We start from the raw sequence: 19,848 nt of genomic DNA on the forward strand, positions 1-19,848 counted from the left end.
TGCTCAACAAATATTTGTTGAATGACAACAAATTAGCACTGTTGACACAAAAAGGGCAATGCAATGTATGTGCTATTTAATATTTGCAGATTTTTATTTAAAAATCTGAATTCACAGTACACTGCAGGTGGTTGCTTAGAAGCATACAAGTTTCAAGTTCTGTCACCCTGTGTATACTTTTTTTTTTTTTTTTGAGACCTCCGGAGTCTGGCTCTTGCTGCCCAGGCTGGAGTGCAATGGTGCGGTCTTAGCTCACCTCAACCTCTGCCTCCCGGGTTCAAGCTATTCTCATGCCCCAGGCTCCCGAATAGCTGGGATTACAGGTGCGTGCCACCACGCCCGGCTGATTTTTGTATTTTTAGTAGAGATGGCGACCAACGTGGACCATGTTGGCCAGGCTGGTCTCGAAATCCTGACTTCAAGTGATCCGCCCATCTTGGCCTTCCAAAGTGCTAGGATTACAGGGATGAGCCATCGCCTGGCCACCCTGTGTATCTGGAGACAACTGCCAAGTCTAAATTTGCAGAGGTAAGGGAAGGAGAAGTTTTGACCCAGTGGCCCCCGCTCGCCCTGCCTGCTGGGGAGATGGGGAGCTCCTAGGACAGGAGCTGGGTCCTCAAGACGTGGCACGAGGAAGGGGGTCGCAGTAAGCCCCCAGCGGCTCCCGCACTGCGCACCCCTGGGGGGTCCCTCTGCCAGCCTCAACCCAGCCCCCTCCTAGCCGGCGGGCGGTGGCAGTCTCCGTGATATCTTTCCGTCCAGCCGGCAGGCGGCGCCCTCCGGCCCTTGTTTCGTCGGGCCCGGACGGGGCGTGCGCGCTCAAAGGTTGCCCGGCTCTGTCGCCAGCATTTCCTGGCCTGGAGCCGGCTGAGCCACAGCGGGGTCGCCGCGGGGTCCCGGGGCCGTGCTACCCCGCCCCTCCCGGGAGCGCGCGGGGTGGGGCTGGACCAGGCCAGCGCGCTGGGCCCTCGCCCCTCCCTCGGGCAGTCACCTGGGCACGGGCGCCGCAGGTGCCGGGCACTCAACCTTGCGGAGCCGACAGCCATCGATCCTCGGGTGAGTGCGGGCGCGGGTGGAGGGCGCCCGGCGCTCTCGCCACCGGCGTCCCAGCCGCCGGGCGGCCAACTGTCCCCGCGCCGCTCCCGGCCTCCCTGGCCGGGTGCTCAGCGCGTCTGGGAGGGGAAGGAATTTCCTTTGCAGGAACTCAGGGGTTGGGGGTTCTCTGCTACTTAAGAGATCCAGGAGTGGGGCGCGGACGCCCAAGCCTCCCACCTTCGGGATGGGGATTACAGAGGAGCCTTAGCAACTGAGGTCCGTCGTGGGTTTGAGGGCATGGGGTCCGGGGAATGGGCGTGTCCCACACCCAGAGACTCGCCACCCTCTCTCCAGGGGAGATGCTTTTTGAGCATGACAAACCCAGCAAGGTTACAGAAGTGGGTGTATGCAACTCTTCGCTCTTTCCTGGCGCCCAGAGGTGAATAGTCTCTCTCTCTCTCTCTCTCTCTCTCTCACACACACACACACACACACACACGCGCGCGCATTCATTGGGGCCGACTTTGCGTCCCCTCCCCTGGCCTTGGGCGTTGGGGACTGCGCCCCCGCCCGCGCCGGCCACTGGGATTAAGCCCCAGGGCCTTGCCCGGCTGTTTGTTTTTCGAGGCAGTTGCGTCCCGGTAGGTTCCTGGATGACCATCCTGGCTGGCTCAAAATTCCCTCTAGATTACCTGCGTCCATCCCCAAGAACCCAGCGGCTGAAACGCCTTTTCTCATCTGCACAGGTGCCCTGGAGGTGGTGGCAGGGCCGCCCCCTGCAGTCCGGAGGCGAACGCACTTACCCGACCTCCGGAGGCAGGTTCGGCTGGGAGGAACCGCTCCGGCTTCGTCCTACACTTGCGCAAATGTCTCCGGTAAGGGGAAGTGTTGCTTAAATCCCAGAGATAACCCCCGTCGAGAAGCATAGCAAGACATATGAACGAGTGTTTAGCTCTCAGTATTGTTATTGCTTCGAGTGAAATGGTTTCGTGTGTACTTTGTGCATTTATATATAAATATAAACATATATGTATACATTTGACAAGCTCTAAGACCGGCACTTACTTGTGATATCTCCAGAACAGAGTTATTATAGTTATTTGGAAATTGTCAGTGGGAATCAGCCTGGCTGGTATGAGAATTACAGGGAGGAGGACCTGTGTGCAATTTCAAAACGATTTAAGAGACATTCGGTGGCAATACAAGGTGCGGACGTTGGTTGGATCCTGATTTGATGAATGTTTTTTAAAATGAAGATGATGGCTGAGTGCGGTGGCTCACACCTGTAATCCCAGCACTTTGGGAGGCCGAGGTGGGTGGATCATCTGAGGTCAGGAGTTCGAGACCAGCCTGGCCAACATGGTGAAACCCTTCTCTACTAAAAATACAAAAATTAGCAGGGTGTGGTGGCACGCGCCTATAATCCCAGCTACTCGGGAAGGCTGAGGTAGGAGAATCACTTCAACGCCGAAGGCAGAGATTGCAGTAAGCCGAGATCGTGCCACTGCACTCCAGCCTGGGAGGCAGAGCGAGACTTCCTCTCAAAATAAATAAATAAATAAATAAATAAATAAATAAATAAATAAATAAATAAGGAGACGATGAAGGAAATTTCTACTGATTATTTGATAGTATCAAGGAAATTATAATAGTTCTGTTTAGTTACTTTTGGTAATGGTATCATGACTAAGGTTTTAAAAATCCCTGTAGAGACACACACTGAAGTTGAAATACTACTTTAGGATTTGCTTCAGAATTATTCAGTTTTAGATGCTAGCAGAGAAGTGAGGGGAACAAGATGAGAGGAGATTGTTCATGGATTGTTAATAGTTGAAGCTGGAGAGAACACATGGACACAGGGAGGGGAACATCATGCGGCGGGGGCAGCCTGTTGGAGGATGGGGGCAAAGGAGAGGGAGAGTATTAGGACAAATACCTAATGCATGTAGGGCTTAAAACCTAGATGACAGGTTGATAGGTGCAGCAAACCCCCATGGCACATGTATATGTGTATACCTATTAACAAACCTGCACGTTCAGCACATGTATCCCAGAACTTAAAGTAAAACAGAAATAAAAATAGTTGAAGCTGGATGATGGTTATGGAAGTCCTTACACTATTTCAGTATTTGTGTGTGTTTGGCATTTTCCTTTAAACAGAACACCACCACCTGTGGAGCTTTTTTGCATAAGGTAGGTTTGGCACTGCAGCTGAGTTTAGATGCGAGGTCTTCCACAGTCCCTCGTTTTTTGTAAATTGGGTGTCAAGGCTGCTTCTCCAGACTCGGTCATAAAAAGTTTTTTTCTCCCTACTGGAGGTGCTGATTTATTTTGCTCAGAAGGCAGAGGGTGTTTGCTGAGTGTGACAAAGCTGAGCGGATCAAGTTGATGCAGGTGGAGGCTAGGTCAGCTTTTTTTTATACAAAGGGCATTAGCAAGCCTGGGGGTTGATTGCCTCCAGTCGGGCGGATTGTATAAAGTGTGTTAGCAGTTTTGCCTAATTGCGCAAATCCCTTCCAAGTTATGCTCATCAAAAAACAGAGTTCAGAGTAGTGAACACACATGTCTGTTTACACTTAGGATTTATGTACACTTCTGGAAGCACTGTATGCATCAATAAAAAGTGTACATGATAAAAACAAAGCACAAAATGAGTGGAGGGCTGCTTGTTGCTGTGTTGTGTTGCCTGTTTCATCGTTACCTTGTTTGCTTTAGGGATCATGACGTGTAAATATTTAGCAAAGCACTGACTCCTAAAAGTTCTGCATGGCGTTTAACACATTTTTTTCAAGAACCATGCTTGTAGGAGGGTAAGGAAGGAGTAGTAGCTATATCTTCATCAGGCTTGCTCTAAATTTTTTTTCTCCAGATTTAGCCTATAATTCCTACTCATTCTGTCATGCTTGGTCAGTAATTTGGAAAAGCGGTGATTCTGAGAGGGAGCTGTTGAAGTTAATAGAGGGAGGAAGGGGAGGTATATTCCCGAAAGGCAAATCCACATTTTTTAGTAGCTTCAGTATAACTGAATGTAATGCCTTTGGATTTAAGGATAAAACAAGTCAAAGAGATGAGATCTGGGACAGTTAAAAGTTGAAGTGTTCAGTGAATCTCCTCAGCCTAGACCTTGCTCCTGTAGATTCACTAATCTAAAGGATGTAAAGATGTTTTAAGATTCAGTTGAGGAATGCTGAAGCATGTCCTAATTTCACTGCTGTGATGGGAAAATAATGAGACAACCAACAAAAATCCCCTTTAGTAGGGGGAAATACCACAGTGAATTAATCATGGTACTTAAATGAAGTGAAATTGTTTGGTTTGTGCCTCTGTTTTCTTGGTATGAATAAAATAAGTGTACAACTGTCACGTAACTTCATTTTATACCTCAGTTTCCTCTCTAGTTCCCTAAAAGAGCATGGAAAGAGAAAAGAAACTTGCCTGGCCCTTTAGTGACCAAACTAATGTTTACTCTCCTCTGTAGGAGGGTGGTAGATTTGGACTCTGGAGAGTTGATTGCTAATAGCTGTTTTAAGGACTTACCACAAATGTGATACTATTTCGCCCTGATTCTCATTATTAAGGATATAAATGCATTAGAAAAGCAAATTGCTCCCCTGTCGGGCTAGAAATGATAGGAAAGGGTGTTGGCAATCTAGTCAACGATATTCTTCTAGATTCATAAGCACTTAGCTTTCATGTACAGCACCTCATCCCATCCTGTAAGGCGGAGCAGTGGTGATAGAGGGTAATTTTGGTTTTTAACAGATGGGAACATTGAAATATAAGGAAGTCAGCCTGGGCAACATAGTGAGACCTTTACTCCACAAAATAAAAATAAATAAATAAAAATTAGCCAGGTATGGTGGTACACGCCTGTAGTCCCAGTTACTCAGGAGGCTGAGGTGGGAGGATTGTGTGAGTCTGGGAGGTCGAGGCTGCAGTGAGCCGTGATCACACCACTGTACTCCAGCCTGGGTGACAGAGCAAGATATTGCCTCGAAAAAGAAATCTAAAGAAGATTGCTTTAAATCACTTCTTTAGGGAGATAGGGAAGGAAATTTAACGTTGATCAAGAGTTCATTGGCTAAAAAAAAGAGTTCATGGGCTGGGTGTGGTGGCTCACACCTGTAATCCCAGCTCTTTGGGAGGCTGAGGGGAGGAAGGTTTGCTTGTGGCCAAGAGTTCAAGACCAGCCTGGGCAACATAGTGAGACCCCCCATCTCTACAAAATAATAATAATAATAATAATAAAATTGGCCAGTATGGTGGCTGAGGTGGGAGGACGGCTTGAGCCCAGCAGTTCCAGGCTGTAATAAGCTATGTTTGCACCATTGCACGCCAGCCTGGACAACAGGGCAAGACTCTGTCTCTTAAAAAAAAAAAAAAAAAGAATTCATGGTAGTCTTCACACAGGTTTTTGTTTTTTGTTTTGTTTTGAGACAGAGTTTTCGCTCTGTTGCCCAGGCTGGAGTGCAATGGTGTGATCTCGGCTCACTGCCACCTCCACCTCCTGGGTTCAAGCAATTCTCCTGCATCAGCCTCCCGGGTAGCTGGGATTACAGGTGCCAGCCACCATGCCTGGCTAATTTTTGTATTGTTAGTAGAGACGAGGTTTCACCATGTTGGCCAGGCTGGTCTCGAAGTCTTGACCTCAGGTGATCCACCCACCTCAGTCTCCCAAAGTGCTGGGATTACAGGTATGAGCCACCATGCCCGGCCCACACATTTTTAATTCTGACAAATGTCTCTAGGTTGGGTATTATCAGTCCATTTTGCAAATGGAAGTTGAGGCTAGAGGTTAATAGTTTTTGCCTGAGGTCTTGTAGCTAGTAAAAGTAGAGCTAAGATGCAAACTCAGCTCCGTCAGATTTGACAGTCTGCATTATTTCTGGCAGTTTCACACTACCTTTAGCAGGAAGCAGAGCAACATGCCCAAGAATTGCGTAGTCTAGGCAAACTGTCTTCTTACCACACCCTACTGTCCTGGTGACAGGCGGGGGGCATGGGTCACATCTGACCAACACATGTTCTGTCGGGCCAGCATAGAGCTTAAAAAAAACACTGAGTCAGTGTTGAAAATTGGGAAATTTCAAATATTCTGCCCTAACGATTCCCAAAGGCAATACTAGAGCAGCTGCCTCTTTAAGGAAGTGTAGTACATACCAGTCCCCTCAGCCCCCAGCAATCCCTAAAGTAGTCCCCAGCCCTGAGATTGCACTTTTTTTTTTTTTATGGTAAGAAATCTTTCTATGTGTGTGTTTCTACCCCAAATGGAATAACAAAATATAGGTTGAGAGGCTCTTGTTGCAAAAAAAAATGGTAAAGACACTTTGGGAGGCTGAGGTGTGGGGATCACCTGATGTCGGGAGTTCGAGACCAGCCTAACCAACATGGAGAAACCCCATCTCTACTAAAAATACGAAATTAGCCTGGCGTGGTGGCGTATGCCACTTGGGAGGCTGAGGCTGGAGAATCACTTGAACTCAGGGAGCGGAGGTTGCAGTGAGCCGAGATTGCGCCATTGCACTCCAGCCTGGGGAACAAGAGCGAAACTCCATCTCAAAAAAAGAAAAGAAAAGAAAAGAAAAATGGGAAAGATCATACTCCTTTGAGGAAATGAGAGTCTTGTATTTAGTTCCAGTGCTTCTCTGTCAGACGAATACAAGTTGTGTTGTCATTTTTCTCCCATGCTGTCTATTTTTCTCACAAGGAACTTGTTTGCTACCCCTTGCGGTTTGACAAGAATGGAGTAGGTGTGGGCAGGCCTCAGTAGGGAAAAGGAATGGCTCCAAACTCCCACACCATTGGGTCTTTGTGAGTAGGCAGGTGGGTGCCCTGCCAGGATAGGGCACAAAAAAGCCCTTTAACCCTTCCCCTTTAAACAGCCTGACTCTGGGACCCATGTGGATCCTGAGGTTGTGTGTCAGCTCTCTGTAGCTGCTTTGAACTGGACCCCAGCCACTCTGAGGGGTTCCTAGGACTTGCAAAGGGCCCCCTCCCCCATCCTTCTCTGCCCACACTCTCCTGCTGATGACAAGTCCACTTCTACACGCTGCTTAGACACAGCACCCCCAGAAGGCTCTACAGGGATGAGGAGCTGAGGCGCCCGCATAGTGCAGCCTTCAAGGGGTTTCTGTGGCAGAAGTCCAAGGGTGGCTTAATTTCCTTGCCTTCAGACTTTCGGTTAAGGGTCATGGGGCAAACATTCTCGCCTCTGTGAATAGCTGGAGTTTCACGACCGTTGAAGTTTCTCTTTAGATCTTTGTTTCCTTCCCGTGAGTTCTGCATTTTCTTCCCCTGTGTGTGTGCTGTGGAGGAGAACGAAAAGAGGAAATGGCACAAAAGTGAACCCTGTTGGGTGGCTTTGAGGAAATCTGAGGTGCTGTTATGGGCCTTTGTCACTCGAGTTGTCAGTCTAGGTGTGTGTGTAAACGGATATAGAATAAACAAAGTCTCCAAGTGGAACAACTTGGCCAAAAGAAGTGAGTTCAGACCGGGCGTGGTGGCTCACACCTGTAATCTCAGCACTTTGGGAGGCTGAGGTGGGTGGATCATGAGGTCAGGAAATGTAGACCATCCTGGCTAACACAGTGAAACCCTGTCTCTACTAAAAATACAAAAAAAAAAAAAAAATTAGCCAGGCGTGTTGGCGCTCACCTGTAGTCCCAGCTACTTGGGAGGCTGAAGCAGAAGAATTGCTTGAACGGGGAGGCGGAGGTTGCAGTGAGCTGAGATCATGCCACTGCACTCCAGCCTGGGCGACAGAGCGAGATTCTGTCTCAAAAAAAAAAAAAAAAAAAGAGAGAGAAAGAAAAAAAAAGTGAGTTCAGAGGCCCACAAGTTTTATGAATGCCGAACCCGCTGCTTGAGGGGATCCTTTCTGGATAACTCTGGAATCAGGTTTGTGGGTGTGTGTTCCCTCAGGTGATGATGAACCCCCGTGTCAAGGAAGAGTGGGGTAATTGGTTATTAGCCAGAGCCAACAGGGAGAGGCCGAGCAGTCTGAGTTTGGACTCAGCCAGATCCCTGGGTTTCATTTCTGGTTCTTCCACCACCTGTGTGACCTCATTTTTTTAAAACCTCTTTGTCCCTCAGTTTCCCCTGTGTAAGCTAGGAGTAATAACAGTACCTATGTCCTAGGGCTGCGAGGATTCACTGGCACGTCAAGTGCTTGTAGCAGTGCCTGGCATGGAGCAGGATGGACTGTGAGTTAGCTATTATTGTTGTTGTTGTTGTTAGAGCCCTGCTTCCTTTACTTTCAGTTTTACTGGGGAGAATTTCCCCCACATAATGTTAGAAGAAAGACCACAGGGAAGAAATGCATCTGAGCTCTGACCTCTGTCCGTGAAGTGAGCCATGGGCTGCTCATCTGGGTTGCCACGTGGCCATAGGGAAATGTTCTCCATGACAAATGCTAACAGGGTGTTTGGTGCAGCAGCAGCTTTGGAATTGGTGAGAACTGGGCCACAGCTTGTGGCTTTGAACCAAGGCTTTGGCTTTGTTGTTCGGGGATTAAAATCTCCTTTTTTAATCTGTGACTGACTGTGGAAAGGAGTTGGAATCCCCTAGCATTCGCGTGGATACAAACTCCACTCCCTTACGAGAGAGCGGACTGGTGTTAGCCGCGACACAGGAGTCCCAGCCTCAGCTGTGCCACTGCCTGGCAGGGGTTTAAGGCTAGGTCTTCTGGGCAGCCAGTGCCTCTTCTGTCACCTGGGAATAAGCATATCTAATAGGAATGTTGTGAGGGGCTAACAACATTTTATGAAAGCCTGACAGAGACACAGTGAAGTACAATGCCTGACTTGCACCTTAGTAGTAAAATCATAGAACAGATACATTGAGAGGCTTACTCTTTAACTTGGAAAAGTAATATAGATGCTGTTAACTAGTGTTTATTTAATATTTTGTAGTTCTTAAAAGGACCCTCTGGTTTGATCTTTAAACTAGCAATGCAGGTTTCTGTTTGTTTACATTTGTTTCTATTGCCTTTTGGCTGCCTGTCAGGAGAGGTACAGAAGTGAACCCAGGTTCAGGCCAGAAATGAGAACATGGAAGGACCTTCATTTTACTTTATCAGAGAGGTAACATGAGTTCTGATTCTTTATGCCCATAAGTAATTCTGAGGAGGGAGCACTTTAGAGATTGATAGCTAAGGTGTTCCTGGGAAGCTGAAGGCATCCATGGTGTCCAGGGAAGCTGAATGGAGGGCCAGTGATTCCCCTCCAAGCAGCAGGGCAGAGGTCCCCCCCGTTGATAGCCCTTGCCCAGTCCCCTCCAGCAGGGACAGGTGGGAAGAAGACAGGCAGTAGGCTTTGGATTCTCCCTCCTGCCCCAGGTGCAGACCCAAAGCTTCAGAGTCCATTCTACCTTCACCTAACCCTTCGTCCTTCTCCTGCGCTCCAGCCGGGTGTTCTGGTGAGAAGTCTATACCCACCACACCCTCACCGCATCCTCAGTGGATGGGCCCCAAGCCTGCACTCTCCTGCTCAACCCCTGCGAGGTTTTCTCTTCTTCCCATGTCCTCTGCGGCTTTCCACTGCTGCCCTTGCCTCCTGATCCTGCCTGCCTTCAACTTTACTGTATTCTGAAAGGTTTAAAGGGAGGAGTCTTTTATGACCCGCAATCCAAGGATCTGAAGGCATTGACATTTGGGTATATTTCCTTTCTATTTTGTTTTACTTTGGTTTTTTAGAAATTTAAAAAATTTTAACATTTTATAAACAATTCATTTTATGTTAGAATTTTAACATAGTTGCCATACTATGATTACAATTTATCATTATGATGATATCAAAAAGATATCTGCATGCATATGTTTATCATAGCACAATTCACAATTGCAAAGATATGGAATCAGCCTAAGTGTCCATCAACCAATGAGTGGATAAAGAAAATGTGATATATATATACACACATCACATATATACACACACACACCATGGAATACTAGTCGGCTATAAAAAGAACAAAATAATGTCTTTTGCAGCAACTTGGATGGAACTGAAGACCATTATTCTTTTTTTTTTTTTTTGAGATGGAGTCTTGCTCAGTCACCCAGGCTGGAATGCAGTGGCCCAATGTCGGCTCACTGTAACCTCCACCTCCCAAGCGATTCTCCTGCCTCAGCCTCGCGAGTAACTGGGATTGCAGGCACCCGCCATCATGTCCAGATAATTTTTGTAGAGCAGGGTTTCACCATGTTGGCCAGGCTGGTCTCGAACTCCTGACTTCAGGTGATCCATCCGCCTCGGCCTCCCAAAGTACTGGGATTACAGGCGTGAGCTACCACGCCCATGAAGGCCATTATTCTAAGTGAAGTAACTCAGGAATCAAAAACGAAATGCCGTATGTTCTCACTTATAAGTAAGTGGAAGCTAAGCTATGGGTACACAGAGGCATACAGAGTGATATAATGGACTATGGAGACTCAGAAGGGGAGGATGGGAAGGGGATGAGGGATGAAAAACAACCTATTAGGTACAATGTACACTATCTGGGTGATGAGCACTCTAAAATCCTAGACTTTACCACTATACAGTTCATCTATGTAACAAACCCACTTGTACACCTAAAGCTATTAAAATTTTTTTTTAAATAAAAAATATCATTGTATTCCCCTATGTCTTTATAAATATTTTTAATGACTGCATGCTGTTTTAGTCTTTTTTAGCCATTCTCTTAAAATATTAGAGAACTAAGTCGTTGCTCATTTTTTGATGTTGTACATCATTCCAATTTGAATGCACATAAACCTTGGAGCCCATTTCACATTATTTGAGATGGATTCCTGTAAAAATAATTACCGAGTCAAAGGTTTTCAACGTGGAAAGTTTTCTTTCTTACCATGAAAGCAACAAATTTGTATTGTGGAAGATACAAATTTGTAAAAAGTAAACATGTACCTCTATTGTCACCAACCAGTTGCTGTTCGTGTCATCGGGTTCTACCCTTCCAGGATACGTGTCCTCTTCAGGCTTGCTCCATCCGTGGCGTGGCCTGTGCGCTGGCAGCATGGCATCACCTGGGAGCTTGTTAGAAATGCAAAATCTCAGGCTCGCCCCAGACATATGGAATCAGAATCTGTCTTTTAACAAGATCCATATTCAAATTTCAGAAGTCTTAGTCCCTGAGGCCACCACCTTACCAGTTACGGTGGGCTGGCATTAATTACCTCTGATCTGTGAATATACATACAATTTTTCCTATTTCCCTGATATTAGGATGTACCACTGTGTCTATTTCCTACATTTTTCCTGTTTCCATACATTTTTCCTATTTCCCTAATATTGGGATGTACCACTGGTTTGCATCCTCGTATCTCCCTTAACGTAAGACCATCTAAGGACAACAGCAGGCTCCCCTCAGTAACACCGGTTCAGGGATCAGCAGGATCCCATCTCATCCCCCTGTGAGAAGCCCTGCTACACACAGCTTTATCTTGCATCTGTCATTTAACATAATACCATCAGCATTTTCCTGTTACCTAGTTTTTCTCTCAATAATAACAAATTTTATCTTTCATGGCTGCAGGTGGTAGTCCATCTTATGACTGTCTCATAATTCATTTGACTCATTCCCTAATGTTTAGACATTAAGTTGTTTTGGTTCTTTTGGAGACAGGGGAGGGTGTACTGTGGGCTATTACAAGTATGCCGAATTTACGCAGTAATTATTTCCTTCAACCCAGATTATTTTCTGATGATGAATTACCAGAGTGCAGCCACTGGGTCAAAAGGCGTGAACATTTTAAACCCTCCTTAAATGCCCCAGGAGTATAGGAAGTGCCCTGACATTGTGCCCTCCCAGACACTGGGTAGTGTGGTCTGTAGACAACTCCAGGGAGCAGGGTCATGCCTCATTCGCATCACGCCTCCAGGGCTGGTGTAGAGCCAACTCTGAGGGTCACTCTAAGGGGGACCTAGGGGAATGGAAAGGAAGTGACAGAAGGATGGGCAAGCTGCCCGTGGTGGTGGTGCTCCTTTCCTCCTGGCCTGAGTCCTCTGTCACAGTAGATGTCACGGACCAGGCAGCAGCCTTCCTCAGGGTGTGTCCACAAAGTTTAGCCTTTCCTCCTGGCACCCATCTTCCAGTGGCTTGGGAGCTGGAGCCGGCGGTGGAGGCCTGAAATGACTACTCGGTGAGTCTGGAACCTGCTGGACCTGATTGCTGCCAAGCTTGTTTTTGTTTCATGAGTCTGAGACTGTTAGGTTCTCTAATACTTCTTTCCTCTCACCAGCAGACCAAGAACCTGATATTAAGTAAACTTTATTCTGAAAGGTACACTCAAACAATTTCTTTTTTTTTTTTTTTTGAGACTGAATTTCACTCTTGTTGACCAGGCTGGAATGCAGTGGTGTGTTCTCGGCTCAATGCAACCTCCCACCTCTCAGGTTTAAGTGATTCTCCTGCCTCAGCCTCCCAAGTAGCTGGGATTACAGGTGCCTGCCACCACACCCACCTAATTTTCTTCCTCTTCGTCTTTTTGGTTGTTGTTGTTGTTGTTGTTGAGATGGAGTTTCGCTCTTGTAGCCCAGGCTGGAGTGCAATGGCGCGATCTCAGCTCACCACAACCTTCACCTCCCAGGTTCAAGTGATTCTCCTGCCTTGGCCTCCTGAGTAACTGGTATTACAGGCGCCTGCCTCCATGCTCGGCTAATTTTTTTTTTTTTTTGAAACGGAGTTTTGCTCTTGTTGCCCAGGCTGGAGTACAATGGCGCGATCTCGTCTCACCATAACCTTCACCTGCCAGGTTCAAGTGATTCTCCTACCTCAGCCTCCCAAGTAGCTGGTATTACAGGCATGCACCACCATGCCCACCTAATTTTTTTGTATTTTTAGTAGAGGTGGGGTTTCTCCATATTGGTCAGGCTGGTCTTGAACTCCCGACCTCAGGCAATCCACCTGCCTCAGCTTCCCAAAGTGCTGGGATTACAGGCGTGAGCCACAGTGCCCGGTTGACAATTAAATTTTTAAAAATTGAAACATCAGTATTGTATATGTGATTAAGTCATAATTTGAACTTTGATGCCTGGAATACATTTTTCATCCTCCTTAAAAGTTTTTGGAGTAAATAAGTGAATTAATATACAATGAGTTTGATTCTGTTGCATTATTTACATATGTTAAATGTATTTTTGTTTGTATCATGACATAATTAAAACATTTAAAAATGAGTACCAAACTCTTAGCCATTTATATTAACTATTTGACATGGGCAACAGAAACGCACACTGCTGTACCTCCTGAAAATTCATGTGATTAATTGATGCTGAATTTGTCCAGTAGTATGTCTTTTGGGGAGCATTTTTAAGTATTTAAAAATTTTCGAGGTACATACAGTAAAATGCACAGATCTTAAGTGTTTAGTTTTGATAAATGTATGCACCTATGTAAACAACATTCCTGTCAAGACACAGAACATTTTCATGCTTCAGGCAGTTCTCTCATGCTACTTTGCAATCAGTCCAGAGGCACTTGCTGTTCTGATTTCCAGCACCATAAATGAGCATTGTCTGTTCTTCAACTTCATATAAATGGATTGTGATATATAGTAGACAAACAAAAGTGGCTGCTTTTGTTCAACATAATGCTTTTGAGATTTATACATGTGTGACTCTGTAATTCTTTATTGGTAACTAATATTACATTCTTTGAATATACTCTAATTTAGCCATTCTCCTTTGATGATCACTTGGGTTGTTTCCAGTTTTGGGCTATTGTGAATAAAGCTGCCATGGCTGAGCATGGCAGCTCATACCTGTCATAGCAGCACTTTGGGAAGTCAAGGTGGGAAGATCACTTGAGTCCAGGATTTCGAGACCAGCCTGGGCAACATAGCAAGATTCTGTACCTTAAAAAAAAAATTGTTATTAGCTGGGTATCATGGCAGGCACCTGTAATCCCAGCTGCTAGGGAGGCTGAGGCATGAGAATTACGTGAACCTGGGAGGCAGAGGTTGCAGTAAGCTGAGATCGTGCCACTGCACTCCAGCCTGGGCGAAACAGCGAGACCCTGTCTCAAAAAAAAAAAAAAAAAAAAAATTGTTAAAAAAAATAGCTGCTATGAATATTCTTGTATAAGTCTTTTTTAAAAAACAGCTTTATTGAGGTATAATTTATATGCCATAAAACCTGTTCATTATGTACAATTCTATGGTTTTTAGTAATTGATAGGTTTGTGCAGCCATCACCATAACCCAGTTTTTGACTTTTTGTCACCCCCAAATTTCTCTCTGCCAGTATACAATCAGTTCCCACCTCTAGCCCCAGACAACCATTGAACTTCTGTCTCTTGCCTTGTCTGGGAAATTTCAAATTAGAGGAATCTTGGATTATATAGTTTTTTGTGTCAGGCATCTCTCACTTAGCACAACATTTTTGAGGTTCATCCGTGTTGCAGCGTGGATCAGTAGCTTGCTGCTTTGTATTGTTGAATAGCATATAGTTTTATAAATATACTACATTTTATTTATCCACTCAGCAGTTGATGAACATTTGAATTGTTCCCAGGGCTTGGCTGTTATGAATAATGATGCTGTGAATGAGGTAATGTTGCTATCTACAAGTGTTAATATAGACCTTATTTACATTTCTCTTGAGTAGATTTGTATGGGTATAATTGTGGAGTCATGTGGTAAGTTTATGTTTAACTTTTTAAGAAACTGCCAAACTATTTTCCAAAAGCGGCTGTACAGTGTTAGAGTCCCACTAACAGTGTTTGAGGGTTCTCTACATTCTTGCTGACATTTGAAATTGTTACTCGTTCTTATTATAGATATTCCAAAGGGTATATAATGGTGTCTCATTGCAGTTTTAATTTGCATTTCCCTAATGACTAATGATGTTGAGTTCCTTTTCATGTGCTTATTAGTTACTTGTATGTCTTCTTTTTTATTGGATATTTGATCTATATTGATATTGTTATAGATATATATCATCTTCGACGACATGTCTAGTTACACCTTTTGCCCCTTTTTTTTTTTTGAGATGGAGTCTGGCTCTATCGCCCAGGTTGGAGTGCAGTGGCGCGACCTCGGCTCACTGCAACCTCCGCCTCCTGGACTCACGCCATTCTCCTGCCTCAGCCTCCCGAGCAGCTGGGACTACAGGCACCCATCACCATGCTCAGCTAGTTTTTTTTGTATTTTTAGTAGAGACGGGGTTTCACCGTGTTCGCCAGGATGGTCTCGATCTCCTGACCTCGTGATCCGTCTGCCTCAGCCTCCCAAAGTGCTGCCCCATTTTTAAATTGGGTTATTTCTCACCACCCTCTTACTGAGGTTCAAGAATTTTAAGATATATATCTAGATGCAAATTCTGTATCAAATACATGGTTTGGGGCTGGGCGCAGTGGCTCACACCTGTAATCCCAGCACTTTGGGAGGCCGAGGCCAGCAGATCACCTGAGGTCAGGAGTTCAAGATCAGCCTGGCCAACATGGCGAAACCCCGTCTCTACTAAAAATACAAAAATTAGGTGGGCGTGATGGCATGCGCCTGTAATTGCAGCTACTCTGGAGGCTGAGGCAGAAGAATTGCCTACTCTGGAGGCTGAGGCAGAAGAAGAACCCGGGAGGTGGAGGTTGCAGTGAGCCAGGATCGCACCACTGCACTCCAGGTTGGGAGACAGGGCGAAACTCTGTCTCGAAAAATAAAAAAATGAAAAACAAATATATAGTTTGAAAATATTTTCCCCAAACCCATGACGTTTTCCCTAATGGTGCCTTTTAAAGAAAAAAAAAGTTTTAAATTTTGATGAAGCCTAAGTTGTTGATTTCTTTTATGGTTTGTGTTTTTAATCTCATATCTAATAAATACTTGCCGAACCTTATACAAGTCTTGTGGACATGTTTTGTTTTGTTTTTGAGATGGAGTCTCACTCTGTCACCCAGGCTGGAGTGTAATGGCACATTCTCGGCTCACTGCAACCTCCACCTCCCAGGCTCCAGTGAATCCCCTGCCTCAGCCTCCTAAGTAGCTGGGATTACAGGTGCACGCCACCATGCTCGGCTAATTTTTGTATTTTTGAGAGAGACATGGTTTCACAATGTTGACCAGGCTGATCTCGAACTCCTGACCTCAAGTGATCCGCCCACCTTGGCCTCCCAAAGTGTTGGGATTACAGGCGTGAACCTCTACGTCTGGCCAACATGTTTTAATTACTCCTAGGTAAATATCTAGCAGTAGAAGTACTGGATCATAGGATAAGCGTATGTTGAAATGCCACACTATTTTCCAAGGGGATATACCATTTTACACCTCAAACAGCAGTGTATGAGAGTTCTCGTTACTCTACATCTTTTCTAATATTTGGTATTGTTGGTCTTTGTGACTTAGTCATTCTGATGAAATTGTATGTCATTGTCATTTTAATTAGCTTTATCCTTCAACCACAAAAAGGTTGAGTACCTTTTTGTGTGCTATTGACCATTTGTACATATTCTTTTTGGAATGTCTTTTCAAGTGTTTTGCCCATTTTTGTTTGAGTAGTTTGACTTTTTGCTATTCATTTGTAGGCACTCTTTATATATGTAGTCTGGTAGTCTGGGCACAAGTCTTTTGTTAGATACATGTGTTGTAAGCATTTTCTCCCAGTCTGTTATTGCCTTTTCATTTTCTTATGATGAACAGAAGAATCTAATTTTAATGACTTCACTTTATCAATTTTTTTTCTTTTATATTTGGTGCTTTTTGTGTTTTGTTTGAGACTTCTTTGCTCCAAGGTTGCAAACATATTCTCCTTTGTTTTCCTTGTAGAGTCTTACATTTTATAGTTAGGCCTGTGATCTCGCCTGAGTTAATTTGTGTTAATGATGTGAAGTGGGGTTAAGGTCCTTTTTTTTTTCATACGGTTATCCAGTTAGTCCAGCACAATGTTTTGAAACGACTTTCCTTTCCTGCATTGAATTGCATTGGTACTTTCTTATAAATCAAGTGGACTGGTTTGAACTCTCTTCTGTCAACCTGTTTGTTCTTAAGCTCATTGTCTTGAATTCTGTAATTTATAAGTCTTGAAATCAGGTAGTGTAAGTCGTCCAACTTTGTTTTTGACTATTCTGACCCTTTGTGTTTTCATATACATTTTAGCATCAGCTTGTCAATATCTTTAAAAAAGAAAAAGGCCTGGATTTTGATCAGAACTACATTGAATCAACTAATCTGGGGAGGATGACATGTTAATAATATTAATCTTCTTATCCATGAACATGGCATATCTCTATTAAGGTCTTTAGTTTTCTTTGGCAGTGTTTTGTAGCTTTTAGCATTGACATTTTGTAAAAATTTATAAATTTATAAAAATTTGTTCTTATTTTATGTTTTTGAGTCTATTGGAAATGATGTATTTTCCTTCATTTTTCAGTTTTGTTGCTATATATACCAATGTGGTTTTAAAAATTGACCTGTGGTCTTACTGAATTCATTTATTAATTCCAGTAGATTTTTTGTAAGTACCTTAGGATTATCAATATACATAAATGTCATCTACAAATAGTTTTATCTTATCCTTTCTAATCTGTATGCCTTTCTTTTATTTTCTTGCCTTACTGAATGGGCTAGGATATCCTAAAATGTTGAGTAGAAGTGGTAAGGGCAGATATCCTTACCTTGTTTCCAATTTTAGGGGCAAAATGGTCAGTCTTTCACACTTAAGTATAATCACAGCTATAGATTTTTCACAGATGTTCCTTATCAGGTTGAGGAAACCATCAGTTTCCTACTTTGCTGAGAGGTTTTTATCATGAATGGTTGTTGAATTTTGTCCAAAGATTTTTCTGCATCTCTCAAGATGGCCATATGCTTGTTTTCTGTATTTGGTAATGTGAATATATTTATTTGTCATCTGTTGGCACTTTCTCCTCACCTCAAATTAGGGAAAAGACCACAGTTACCCTTTTTTTTTTTTTTTAAATTACTTAGCTTTAACACTTGAATATCTTAGCATTGTTCATGGAATATAGGTTCAAGAACATGATTTAGACAGTTTGAATCAGGCAATTTCCATAAAATATTTTATAAACTAAAAAGCAACGTGTGTGTGTGTGTGTCGAGTTATTTGGTTTGAGAGCCCTGCCTGCCTAACAAACTTATCTTAAACTCTCATCATTAGTCTCATGCTTAAAAAAAAAAAAAAAAGTCTCATTTAAGTAGAGACTTGAGGCGGTTGAGGGAGCAAGCTACGTGAGTGTAAGAAAGAAGACCATCCCAGGCAGAATGGTCTTCTGAGACACAAGTTCAAAGGCCCTGAGGTCCCAGAGGTATCCAGAAAACTGTCTCTTCAAAATTGCTTTTGCCTGACATTGAAGCAGACAGCAGGAGCTAAGAAAACATCATCACCTTCTGGCAGAATAGAAGGACTGAGCTGCTCAGGTCAAATCACTGTGGTAAAATATACCTAAAATTTACCATCTTTACCATTTTTAAGTGTACAGGTCAGTGGCATTAAGTTCATTCACATTGTTGTGCAACTGATACTACTATCTATGCATCTTCAGAACTTTTTCATCCCGTGCTGAACACCTGCACCCATTAAACAGTAACTCCCCATTCTCCCCTTCTCCTAGCTCCTGGCTACTATTTACTTTTTGTCTATGAATTTGATTACTCTGGGTACCTCATATATATGGAATCATATGATATTTATCATTTTCTGTCTACTTATTCACTTAGTATAATGTCTTAGGGGATTCATCCACCTTTAGCATGTATCAGAATTTCTCTTTTTTTCTTTTTTTTGAGATGAAGTCTTGCTCTGTCACCCAGGGTGGAATGCAGTGGTCTGATCTCGGCTCACTGCAACCTCTGCCTCCCAAATTCAAGGGATTCTCCTGCCTCAGCCTCCCTAGTAGCTGGAATTACCGGCATCTGCCACCATGCCCAGCTATTTTTTGTATTTTTAGTAGAGACAGGGTTTTGCCATGTTGGCCAGGCTGGTCTCAAACTCCTGACCACAGGTGATCTGCCCACCTTGGCCTCCCAAAGTGTTGGGATTACAGGCGTGAGCCACCATGCCCGGCCAGGATTTCATTTCCTTTTAAGACTCAATAATATTCTACTGTATGGCTATAAAGTCAATCTTAGGAAATGTGTATGTTATATTTCTGAATCCTGAGAGAATGGAAACAAAACAGGTAGAATGGTAGTGGGGCAAGCTGGCATAGGTCTGGGATACTGTTATGAAAGACTTATAGGAGTACTGGACCTTGGCTGATTGGACAGGCTACCCCTGACAGTGTGATGGTGAAAAAAGGGTCTCCTTTAGGTGGTTGGTCTGGTTCAGTTTCTCAGCAATGATGAATAACCATGGTTTCAGAAAGCATGAAGAATGTCATAACCTCTCTGGTGGTTGAGTCATACAAGGAGCCACATTCAGAAGCCAGGGATGGAGAGTGGGGTCTCAGGGACTATTGAGCACAGATTTCTGATGGCTACTTTCCAGATCATTGTATGCTTAAGCCCTTTATTTTGCTTAAGAAAGCAAGCTAAAGGACATGATAGTCATTGAGAACCAGGAGGCAATCTCTAGTTCAGATGTTCTTTTAAAAACTCTTTTTAGGCCGGGCACAGTGGCTCACACCTATAATCCCAGCACTTTGGGAGGCCGAGGCAGGCGGATCATGAGGTCAGGAGATCGAGACGATCCTGGCTAACACGGTGAAACCCCGTCTCTCCTAAAAAATACAAAAAAATTAGCCAGGCGTGGTGGCGGGCGCCTGTAGTCCCAGCTACTAGGGAGGCTGAGGCAGGAGAATGGCGTGAACCCGGGAGGCGGAGCTTGCGGTGAGCCGAGATCCAGCCACTGCACTCCAGCCTGGGTG

General features: G+C 44.3%; 1 protein-coding gene across 4 annotated transcripts in view; it reads left to right on the forward strand.

Moving 5' to 3' along the window:
- The first annotated feature begins 845 nt into the window (after positions 1-845).
- The window catches only part of GPR160 (G protein-coupled receptor 160), a 48,616-nt gene continuing 29,613 nt past the window's right edge, over positions 846-19,848 (forward strand). For 3 of the 4 annotated variants that reach the window (XM_065540155.1, XM_065540154.1, XM_065540163.1), the window contains exons 1-2: positions 846-1,056; positions 1,782-1,910. The gene's annotated coding sequence lies outside the window, so the exon portion shown is untranslated. Of the gene's footprint in view, positions 1,057-1,619; positions 1,677-1,781; positions 1,911-19,848 lie in introns of those variants that run through there. The other variant, XR_012430858.1, reaches the window with a different exon arrangement.

Source organism: Macaca fascicularis, chromosome 2 (genome assembly GCF_037993035.2).
Source record: "Macaca fascicularis isolate 582-1 chromosome 2, T2T-MFA8v1.1".
NCBI classification, from domain to species: Eukaryota; Metazoa; Chordata; class Mammalia; order Primates; family Cercopithecidae; genus Macaca; species Macaca fascicularis.